Source organism: Moschus berezovskii, chromosome 14 (assembly GCF_049115385.1).
Source record: "Moschus berezovskii isolate FMDL1 chromosome 14, NW_MosBer_1.0, whole genome shotgun sequence".
NCBI lineage: Eukaryota > Metazoa > Chordata > Mammalia > Artiodactyla > Moschidae > Moschus > Moschus berezovskii.
In genome coordinates, this window is record NC_142473.1 from 8,278,087 (window position 1) to 8,288,898 (window position 10,812).

At 44.6% G+C, this 10,812-nt stretch overlaps 1 pseudogene; it reads left to right on the forward strand.

Annotated features, from left to right (window-relative positions):
• The first annotated feature begins 843 nt into the window (after positions 1–843).
• On the forward strand, positions 844–2,400 carry LOC129554241 (elongation factor 1-alpha 1 pseudogene; annotated as a pseudogene).
• Positions 2,401–10,812: the final 8,412 nt, after the last annotated feature.

A 10,812-nucleotide genomic window follows, 5' to 3' on the forward strand; every position in this document is an offset into this window, starting at 1 on the left:
CCCACCCATCAACAGAAAATTGGATTAAAGTTTTACTGAGCATGGCTCCACCCATCATGACAAGATCCAGTTTCCCCCCCAGTCAGTCTCTCCCATCAGGAAGTTTCCATAAGCCTCTTATCCTTCTCCATCAGAGGGCAGACAGTATGAAAACCACAATCACAGGAAACTAACCAATCTAATCATATGGACCACAGCCTTATCTAACTAAATGAAACTATGAGCCATGCCGATTAGGGCTGCCCAAGACGGACAGGTCCTGGTGGAGAGTTCTGATAAAAGGTGATCCACTGAAGAAGGTAATGGTAAACCACTTCAGTATTCTTGCCTTGAGAACCCCATGAACCATATTAAAAGGCAAAAAGATAGGACACGGAAAGATGAACTCCCCGGGTCGGTAGGTGCCCAATATGCTACTGGAGATCAGTTCAGTTCAGTTCAGTTCAGTCACTCAGTCGTGTCCGACTCTCCGCGTGGAGAAATAACTCCAGAAAGAATGAAGGGATGGAGCCAAAGCAAAAACAACACTCAGTTGTGGATGTGACTGGTGGTAGAAGCAAGGTATGATGCAGTAAAGAGCAATATTGCAAAGGAACCTGGAACGTTAGGTCCATGAATTGGAAGTGGTCATTAGAAGATGGCAAGAGTGAACATCAACATTTTAGGATTCAGAGAACTAAAATGGACTGGAATGGGTGAATTTAACTCAAATAACCGTTATATCTACTACCATGGGCAAGAATCCCTTAAAAGATATGCAGTAGCCATCATAGTCAACAAAAAAGTCCTAAATGCAGTACATGGGTGCAACTCAAAAATGATAGAATGGCTTTTTCGCAACGGGTTTGCCGCCAGGACACAGGTGTCGTGAAAACCACCGCTAAACCTAAGCCAAAATGGGAAAGGAGAAGACCCACATCAACATCGTTGTCATTGGGCACGTAGATTCAGGGAAGTCTACCAGGACTGGCCATCTGATCTACAAATGTGGCGGGATCGACAAGAGAACAATTGAAAAGTTTGAGAAGGAGGCTGCCGAGATGGGAAAGGGCTCTTTCAAATATGCCTGGGTCTTGGACAAACTGAAAGCTGAACGTGAGCGTGGTATCACCATTGATATCTCCCTGTGGAAATTTGAGACCAGCAAGTACTATGTTATCATCATTGATGCCCCAGGACACAGAGACTTCATCAAAAACATGATTACAGGCACATCCCAGGCTGACTGTGCTGTCCTGATTGTTGCTGCTGGTGTTGGTGAATTTGAAGCCGGTATCTCCAAGAACAGGCAGACCTGTGAGCATGCCCTTCTGGCTTACACCCTGTGTGAAACAACTAATTGTTGGCGTTAACAAAATGGATTCCACTGAGCCACTCTACAGCCAGAAGAGATATGAGGAAATTGTTAAAGAAGTCAGCACCTACATTAAGAAAATTGGCTACAACCCCGACATAGTAGCATTTGTGCCAATTTCTGGCTGGAATGGTGACGACATGCTGGAGCCAAGTGCTAACATGCCATGGCTCAAGGGATGGAAAGTCACCCCTAAGGATGGCAATGCCAGTGGAACCACCCTGCTTGAAGCTCTGGATTGCATCCTGCCACCAACTCACCCAACTGACAAACCCTTGCGTTTGCCTCTCCAGGATGTCTATAAAATTGGTGGTATTAGTACTGTCCCTGTGGGTCGTGTTCTCAAACCTGGTATGGTGGTCACCTTTGCTCCAGTCAATGTAACAACTGAAGTGAAGTCTGTAGAAATGCACCATGAAGCATTGAGTGAAGCCCTTCCTGGGGACAATGTGGGCTTCAATGTCAAGAACGTGTCTGTCGAAGATGTCCGTCGTGGCGATGTGGCTGGTGACAGCAAAAATGATCCACCCATGGAAGCTGCTGGCTTCACAGCTCAGGTGATTATATTGAACCACCCAGGCCAAATCAGTGCTGGATATGCACCTGTGCTGGAGTGTCACACAGCTCACATTGCTTGCAAGTTTGCTGAGCTGAAGGAGAAGATTGATCGTCGTTCCGGGAAGAAGCTGGAAGATGGCCCTAAATTCTTGAAATCTGGTGACGTGCCATCGTTGATATGGTTCCTGGCAAGCCCATGTGTGTCGAGAGCTTCTCTGACTATCCTCCCCTGGGCCATTTTGCGGTGCGTGACATGAGACAGACAGTCGCTGTGGGTGTCATCAAAGCAGTGGACAAGAAGGCAGCTGGAGCTGGCAAGGTCACCAAGTCTGCCCAGAAAGCTCAGAAGGCTAAATGAATATTATCCCCAATACCTGCCACCCCAGTCTTAATCAGTGGTGGAAGAACGGTCTCAGAACTGTTTGTCTCAATTGGCCATTTAAGTTTAATAGTAAAAGACTGGTTAATGATAACAATGCATCGTAAAACCTTCAGAAGGAAAGGAGAATGTTTTTGTGGACCATATGTTTTGTGTGTGGCAGTTTAAGTTATTAGTTTTTAAAATCAGTACTTTTTAATGAAAACAACTTGACCAAAAAATCTGTCACAGAATTTGAGACCCATTTTAAAAAGTTTAATGAGAAACCTGTGTCTTCTTTTGGTCAACACTATAACTCCCTATAGTACTACTTGGGTAAGAGTTGCTCATAAGCTATTTCTGGTAAAACAATTTTCAAATTATGGGTTTGTATTTCGAGGGTGGAGCTTCAGGTTTGTTAACCTTGTGTTAAGAACTCATCTGTTTTAATAACAACTTAAGCATTGGTGCAACACTTTCTAGATAGGACAGATGAGCAGAGTATGTTTTATATGTAAGCTAGTTTGTAAGGTCAGATTCTATAGTATAAAATCTCCTGTTGCATATAAAATTTTGTATGGTTACATAAATGAATAAATCTTATGTCATTTAGTTTCCAAAAAAAAAAAAATGATAGAATGATCTCTGTTCGTTTCCAAGGCAAACCATTCAATATTACAGTAATCCAAGTCTATGCCCCGACCAGTAATGCTGAAGAAGTTGAAGTTGAACGGTTCTATGAAGACCTACAAGACCTTCTAGAACTAACAAGCAAAAAGATGTCCTTTTCATCATAGAGGACTGGAATGCAAAAGTAGGAAGAAATTCCTGAGTAACAGGCAAATTTGGCCTTGCAGTAAGGAATGAAGCAGGGCAAAGGCTAATAGAGTTTTGCCAAGAGAACACACTGGGTCATAGCAAACACCATTTTCCAACAACACAAGAGAAGACTCTACACATGAACATCACCAGATGGTCAACACCGAAATCAGGTTGATTATATTCTTTGCAGCCAAAGATGGAGAAGCTCTATACAGTCAGCAAAAACAAGACCCGGAGCTGACTGTGGCTCAGATCATGAACTCCTTATTGCCAAATTCAGACTGAAATTAAAGAAAGTAGGGAAAACTACTAAACCATTCAGGTATGACCTAAATCAAATCCCTTATGATTATACAGTGGAAGTGACAAATAGATTCAAGGGATTAGATGTGATAGACAGAGTGCCTGAAAAACTATGGACGGAGGTTCATGACATTGTACAAGAGGCAGTGATCAAGACCATCCCCAAGAAAAAAAATGCAAAAAGGCAAAATGTTTGTCTGAAGAGGCCTTACAAATAGCTATGAAGAGAAGCCAAAGGGAAAAGAGAAAAGGAAAGATATAAGCATCTGAATGCAGAGTTCCAAAGAATAGCAAGGAGAGATAAGGAAGCCTTCCTCACTGATCAATGCAAAGAAATAGAGGGAAAAAATAGAATGGGAAAGGCTAGAGATCTCTTCAAGAAAATTAGAAATACCAAGGGAACATTTCATGCAAAGATGGGCTCAATAAAGGACAGAAATGGTATGGACCTAACAGAAGCAGAAGATATTAAGAAGAGGTGGCAAGAAAACACAGAAAAACTGTACAAAAAAGATCTTCATAACCAAGATAACCACGATGGTGTGATCACTCACCTAGAGCCAGATATCCTGGAATGCGAAGTCAAGCGGGCCCTAGGAAGCATCACTACAAACAAGGCTAGTGGAGGTGATGGAATTCCAGTTGAGCTATTTCAAATCCTAAAAGATGATGCTGTGGATGTGCTGCAATGAATATGCCAGCAAATTTGGAAAACTCAGCAGTGGCCACAGGACTGGAAAAGGTCAGTTTACATTCCAATCCTAAAGAAATGCAATGCCAAAGAATGCTCAGACTACCACACAATTGCACTCATCTCACACGCTAGCAAAGTAATGCTCGAAATTCTCCAAGCCAGGCTTCAACAGTATGTGAACCATGAACTTCCAGAGTTTCATGCCAGATTTAGAAAAAGCAGAGGAGCCAGAGATCAAATTGCCAACATCCATTGGATCACTGAAAAAGTGAGAGTTTCAGAAAAACATCTACTTCTGCTTTATTGACTATGCCAAATCTTTTGACTGTGTGGATCACAACAAACTGTGGAAAATACTTAAAGAGATGGGAATACCAGACCACCTGACCTGCCTCCTGCGAAATCTGTATGAAGGACAAGAAACAAGAGTTAGAACTGGACATGGAACAACAGACTGGTTCCTAATCAGGAAAGGAGTACACCAAGGCTGTATATTGTCCCCCTGCTTATTTAACTTACATGCAGAGTACATCATGAGAAACCCTGGACTGGATGAAACACAAGCTGGGATCAAGACTGCTGGGAGAAACATCAATAACCTCAGCTATGCAGCTGACACCACACTTATGGCAAAAAGCGAAGAAGAACTAAAGAGCCTCTTGATGAAAGTGAAAGAGGAGAGTGAAAAAGTTGGCTTAAAACTCAACATTCAGAAAACTAAGATCATGGCATCTGGTCCCATCACTTCACAGAAAATAAATGGGGAATTGAAAACAGTGAGAGACTTTATTTTGGGGGGCTCCAAAATCACTGCAGATGGTGACTGCAGACACAAAATTAAAAGACGCTTTCTCGTTGGAAGAAAAGTTATGACCACCCTAGACAGCATAGTAAAAAGCAGAGACATTACTTTGCCAACAAAGGTCCATCTAGTCAAGGTTATGGTTTTTCCAGTGATCATGTATGGATGTGAGAGTTGGACCATAAAGAAAGCTGAGCGCTGAAGAATTGATGCTTGAACTGTGATGTTGGAGAAAACTCTTTAGAGTCCCTTGGACTGCAAGGAGATCCACCCAGTCCATCCTAAAGGAAATCAGTCCTGAATATTCATTGGAAGGACTGATGCTCAAGCTGAAACTGAAATAATTTGGCCACCTGATGCAAAGAACTAATTCATTTGAAAAGACCCTGATGCTGAGTAAAATTGATTAGTGGGAGGAGAAGGGGACAACAGAGGATGAGATGGTTGGATGGCATCACCAACTCAATGGACATGAGTAAGCCCCGGGAGTTGGTGATGGACAGGGAGGCCTGGCGTGCTGTGGTCCATGGCATCACAGAGTCAATACGACTGAGTGACTGAACTGAATTGAACTTGTCCATTTTAGGGTCTGTCACTCATTCTAAGACTCTGCTGCTGCTGCTAAGCCGCTTCAGTTGTGTCCTACTCTGTGCGACGGCCCACCAGGCTCCCCCGTCCCTGGGTTTCTCCAGGCGAGAACACTGGAGTGGGCTGCCATTGCCCTCTGCGTTCTAACTTTACCTTGCCCCTCCCACTGGACCTTTCTGATGTTGAGCACACATGCTCACTCCGCAGCGTGGATGTTGTCCTCTCCTTTGCTGTCTCCTCTCAGTCGGCATCCCTGGCCTCTCCCTTGACCAGCTTCTTTTCTCACCTCAGACACTCTCGAGGGCTGAGCCCGCCTATTCCCTCAGCGTCGGTGTTTCCAGGCCACTGATGTCACCAGGCCACTCATTCCCTGGGAACGAGCCCCACCAGCGTGTCAAAGGCAGCAAACCTAAAATAGCTGTATGATCCCCTTCCTTCTTTCTTTTCTCTCTGTGTGAAGCCCCTGCTTAGGGAGGACACCAGACCCTTTCCTGGTTCGTGAAGTGGCTTCCAAGGAGCTCACGGTGGAGCAAAGAGCCCACCTTAGGAGAGTGGGATGGGAAGACCCACAGAAGCAGAGCAGGACGCAGCCCTCTCAAGAGCACTGAGAGACAGAGTCGGGTCTGGAGGCCACGTCCAGAACGTCAGGGGGAGCTCCTGGATGGAGGGGCACGTTCAAGAAGACCGTCACCCTGTCACAAGTAGGGTGCCTAGTTCTGGAGTTGGTTCAGTAAAAGTGAAATGGGTCCCAAGTGGGGGCCTTGGACAGCCCTTGGGCATTCTTCTGTCAGCCAGAAAGGATGTGATCATGAGGACCAGGTTTGGCAGCTCAAGGCAATATAGGCTGAGAGGACAGTCTCAGCCTCCTAAATTAGAAGCTAGGAAGGATCATTGGCTTCCTTCCCATCAATCCAAGTGCCCTATCTGTCGATTTAAACTTGTTATCTCCCTACCTCAGGCCCTTCTTTCTCATTTGGCCATGATCAGAGTTGGTCATCCAGATCTACTGAATCTAATCTTGCAGGCTCTCATCCATTCATCACACCAGTCCCAGAATATTATTTTCAAATTACTATGTGATTGTGTCATTTCCATGGTTGAATCCTTCAGCAGCTCCATCCATGACCCATATATAACCTCGGTGGCACAGTAATGGGATATTAGAAAATATTTTTGGAAGAAACTGTGGTTGAGAAGGTGGAAAGAAAGATTATATCCAAATTCTAAATTCCTTAGCATAGCATATAAGACCCTGACTAATTTCAAACCTTATTTCCTGCCTATCTTTCTCCTCCATGAAAATTAACCACACAAAATTTTGTTTTCCCCTAAGTTAATGATGCTGGCATAAAATATATGGTGGTTGGATGAACACTGTCACATAAATAGCTGCCTGGGCCCTGAAGCCCTGTGCTCCAGCTATGGAAAATGTTCTGTGTTTAAAAGAGGTACCATCAAGCCCCTTTGCATGGGCTGACCTGCCTCACCCTTCAGAATCGCGGTCCCTGCTCTTTGGTGCTGGAGGTATAAGCCTCACATCAAGCACAGTCCATGTGTTGACTGCAGCAGGAAGTAGAGAAATACATTTTTTAAGGTTGCAGTGTACTTGCTTTACAATATTGTACCAGTTTCGGCTGTACGATGAACTGAATCAGCTATATGGGCAAATGTATCCCCTCCTTCTGGAGCCTCCCTGCCACCCCCTCGCCCCATCCCTCTAGGTCATCACAGAACATGAGCTGAGCTCTCTGCACTACATAGTGACTTCCCTCCCACTAGCTGACTGTTTTACCTCCGGAAGTGCACACACAGCAATCCCAGTCTCCCAATTCATCCCATACACTGCGTCTCTATTGCTGCCCTGCAAATAGATTCATCATCACAATTAGAAGAGCTGTGGTTCCAAACTTCTGGTTGAGATTTTGTGTAAAGATTTTGAGTGGATACTGTGACATTTCCATTTAAGCACTGGAAACAAACAGACAAAATCTGGTTTTCCTCTTCTTTCCTTCTTCTCCTCCTTCCCTCCCTTCCTTTTTCCCTTTTTCTAAGTTTTACTTTAGAGTTGTCAGGATAGAGAAAGCACTTTACTGTGATTCTGGAGCTCCCAGATATTTGCAGAGATCACTGCACAGATCACAAATCCCTGGACACCCACTGCTTTATTCTCCTTTTGCATGTTTCTACTCAGTCATTTGTATTCCACACAGGTTTTCTTTTGCAGCACCTTAGATCATGAGGAACGCTGGGCTGGAAGAAGCACAAGCTGGAATCAAGATTGCCGGGAGAAATATCAATAACCTCAGATATGCAGATGACACTACCCTTATGGCAGAAAGTGAAGAGGAACTCAAAAGCCTCTTGATGAAAGTGAAAGAGGAGAGTGAAAAGGTTGGCTTGAAGCTCAACATTCAGAAAACAAAGATCATGGCATCTGGTCCCATCACTTCATGGGAAATAGATGGAAAAACAGTGGAAACAGTGTCAGACTTTATTTTTTTGGGCTCCAAAATCACTGTGGATGCTGATTGCAACCATGAAATTAAAAGACACTTACTCCTTGGAAGGAAAGTTATGACCAACCTTGATAGTATATTAAAAAACAGAGACATTGCTTTGCCAACCAAGGTCCATCTAGTCAAGGCAATGGTTTTTCCCGTGGTCATGTATGGATGTGAGAGTTGGACTGTGAAGAAAGCTGATCACTGAAGAATCGATGCTTTTGAACTGTGGTGTTGGAGAAGACTCTTGAGAGTCCCTTATACTGCAAGGAGATCCAACCAGTCCATTCTAAAGGAGATCAACCCTGGATGTTCATTGGAGGGACTGATGCTAAAGCTGAAACTGCAGTACTTTGGCCACCTCATGCGACGAGTTGACTCACTGGAAAAGACTGTGATGCTGGGAAAGGTTGGGGGCGGGAGGAGAAGGGGACGACGGAGAATGAGATGGCTGGATGGCATCACCGACTCTGTGGACATGAGTTTGAGTGAACTCCGGGAGTTGGTGATGGACAGGGAGGCCTGGCGTGCTGTGATTCATGGGGTCGCGGAGAGTCGGACACGACTGAGCGACTGAACTGAACTGAACTGAACTGATTCTTGGCTATAGCCATCAGCCTAATTGTGTCTGCCCACTCAGATGCATAGAATGCAGAAAGGTGAGTGATTTAATTATGTTCTTTTTTGAAATCTGATTTTGGGAATGACATTGACATCACTAAGATCATGGCATCTGGTCCCATCACTTCATGACAAATAGATGGGGAAACAGTGGAAACACTGAGAGACTTTATTCTGGGGGGCTCCAAAATCAGTGCAGATGGTGACTGCAGCCATGATATTAAGACACTTGCTCCTTGGAAAAAAGTTATCACCAGCCTAGACAGCATATTAGAAAGCAGAGACATTACTTTGCTGACAAAGGTCCATCTAGTCAAACCTATGGTTTTTCCATTAGTCATGTATGAACATGAGAGTTGGGCCATAAAGAAAGCTGACCGCTGAAGAATTGATGCTTTTGAACTGTGGTGTTGGAGAAGACTCTTGAGAGTCCCTTGGACTGCAAGGAGATCCAACCAGTCCATCCTAAAGGAAATCAGTCCTGAATATTCATTTGAAGGACTGATACTAAAGCTGAAACTCCAATACTTTGGCCACGTGATGGGAAGAACTGACTCACTGGAAAAGACCCTGATGCTGGGCAAGATTGAAGACTGGAGGAGAAGGAGACGACAGAGGATGAGATGGTTCGATGGCATCACTGACTCTATGGACATGGGTTTGAGTAAATTCTGGGAAGTGGTGATGGACAGGGAGGCCTGGTGTGCTGCAGTCCATGGGGTTGCAAAGATTCAGACACGACTGAGCAACAGAACTGAACTGATTGACATTATTCCATAACACAATTATGAGACGAACTTTAAAAATTAATGGACTCGAGGGAACTCCATTTACATTCATCACCAGAAAAGCTAGGTGAGCTCATTGAGGCTCCATATGGCTGGTGTGAATTTCCCAGGGCAGAAATAGACGGCAAGGCCAGGAAGTCCTCAAAGGGGAAAGAGTCTTTTCCCCCTCTATCCTAAGTTGCTATAAATCAGACAGAGATTACAGCTTGATAACTAAGCTATTTCTTCCTGACTCATGACTTTGTTTTAGGAAAAACAATCACCTTTTTCCATGAGTCTGGACCATGGCCATGGTCCCACATCCCAAATCACACAGAGGAGATGTTCTCACCTCTCCTTTCACCCTCACATCGCCGGTCACCTGCTAGGGAAAATGCTCAGACCTGTCACCAGTGACTTGGAGAAAGAGAACAAGTCAGCTGTGCCTAATGACATGGACCCGTGACAGCAAATGCTCTATGACCCTGGGGTCCGCTCCTAGTGAGGGCCCTGCTTCTAACGACCACCTGCCCATTGCCAGCCCTCCTCAAACCAGTCACTGCTTTCTGCTTCCCCTGACATATTTTTCAAGTTTCTCCTAAAGCAAAACGTGAACTTGGGAATGCTTCATGTAATGTGCATTGCCTTGGATTTTGCAATCAGAGCCTCCTCTTATGTTTGGGAATTAAGAAGGCAAAGAGCAGGAGGGAATAGGTTATGCAAATTTCCTGGGTAAACTGAAGACTCTGCACATTTTTAGTTTAAGTAAATATTCCGAATATAAGATTCACATCAAAGGGATATTGAAGAACAGGAGGCTTAATGCTTCCCAGTACAGCCTTGTGTGTAGGAGACCCCTGTTTGGAAGAAGAAGTGTTACTTAATATAGCTTCTCAGAGAAAGATTCACTGCAACCCCAGGAGCCATGGCACAGTCGATAAGGCTGGTGTGATCAGTGATGAAGAGTCGAGTCCCATTGAGAGCGGAGGTAGGAAAAATGCTAATGTAATTGCTTTTCAAAGCAATACCACCTAAGTGAAAAGCCTTATCTTTATAGACGGTATTGCTTCTGCTTCCAGACCCCATGAATATAGCCAGACTCTCTGCTGATGCAGCCTGGTGCAATTTCCTCCCTACTAGCTTAGCAAGCACTCTGGCTGCTGCAGCTTCCAGCTCTTGGAACTCTGTTTTGACATTGCAGTTCCCAGTTTACAGCTAGGAGCTGTTCTTTTAGCTGGAAGTGCTCCAAATACCATCTTGTTCTTTTCATGAAAACACAGTGTTGAATCTTCTCTTGCCTCCTCTGAGAAAGGAAGGAAGGAACTTCTATAGTCAAGGACACCTGGGGGAGCATGCAAGTGAGAGGATGCTTCGGGGAAATTCCAAAATAGGGGGGAGAGCCCACTGTGCTCCTAAAGAAGTGCTCATTCTAAGCCACATGGCT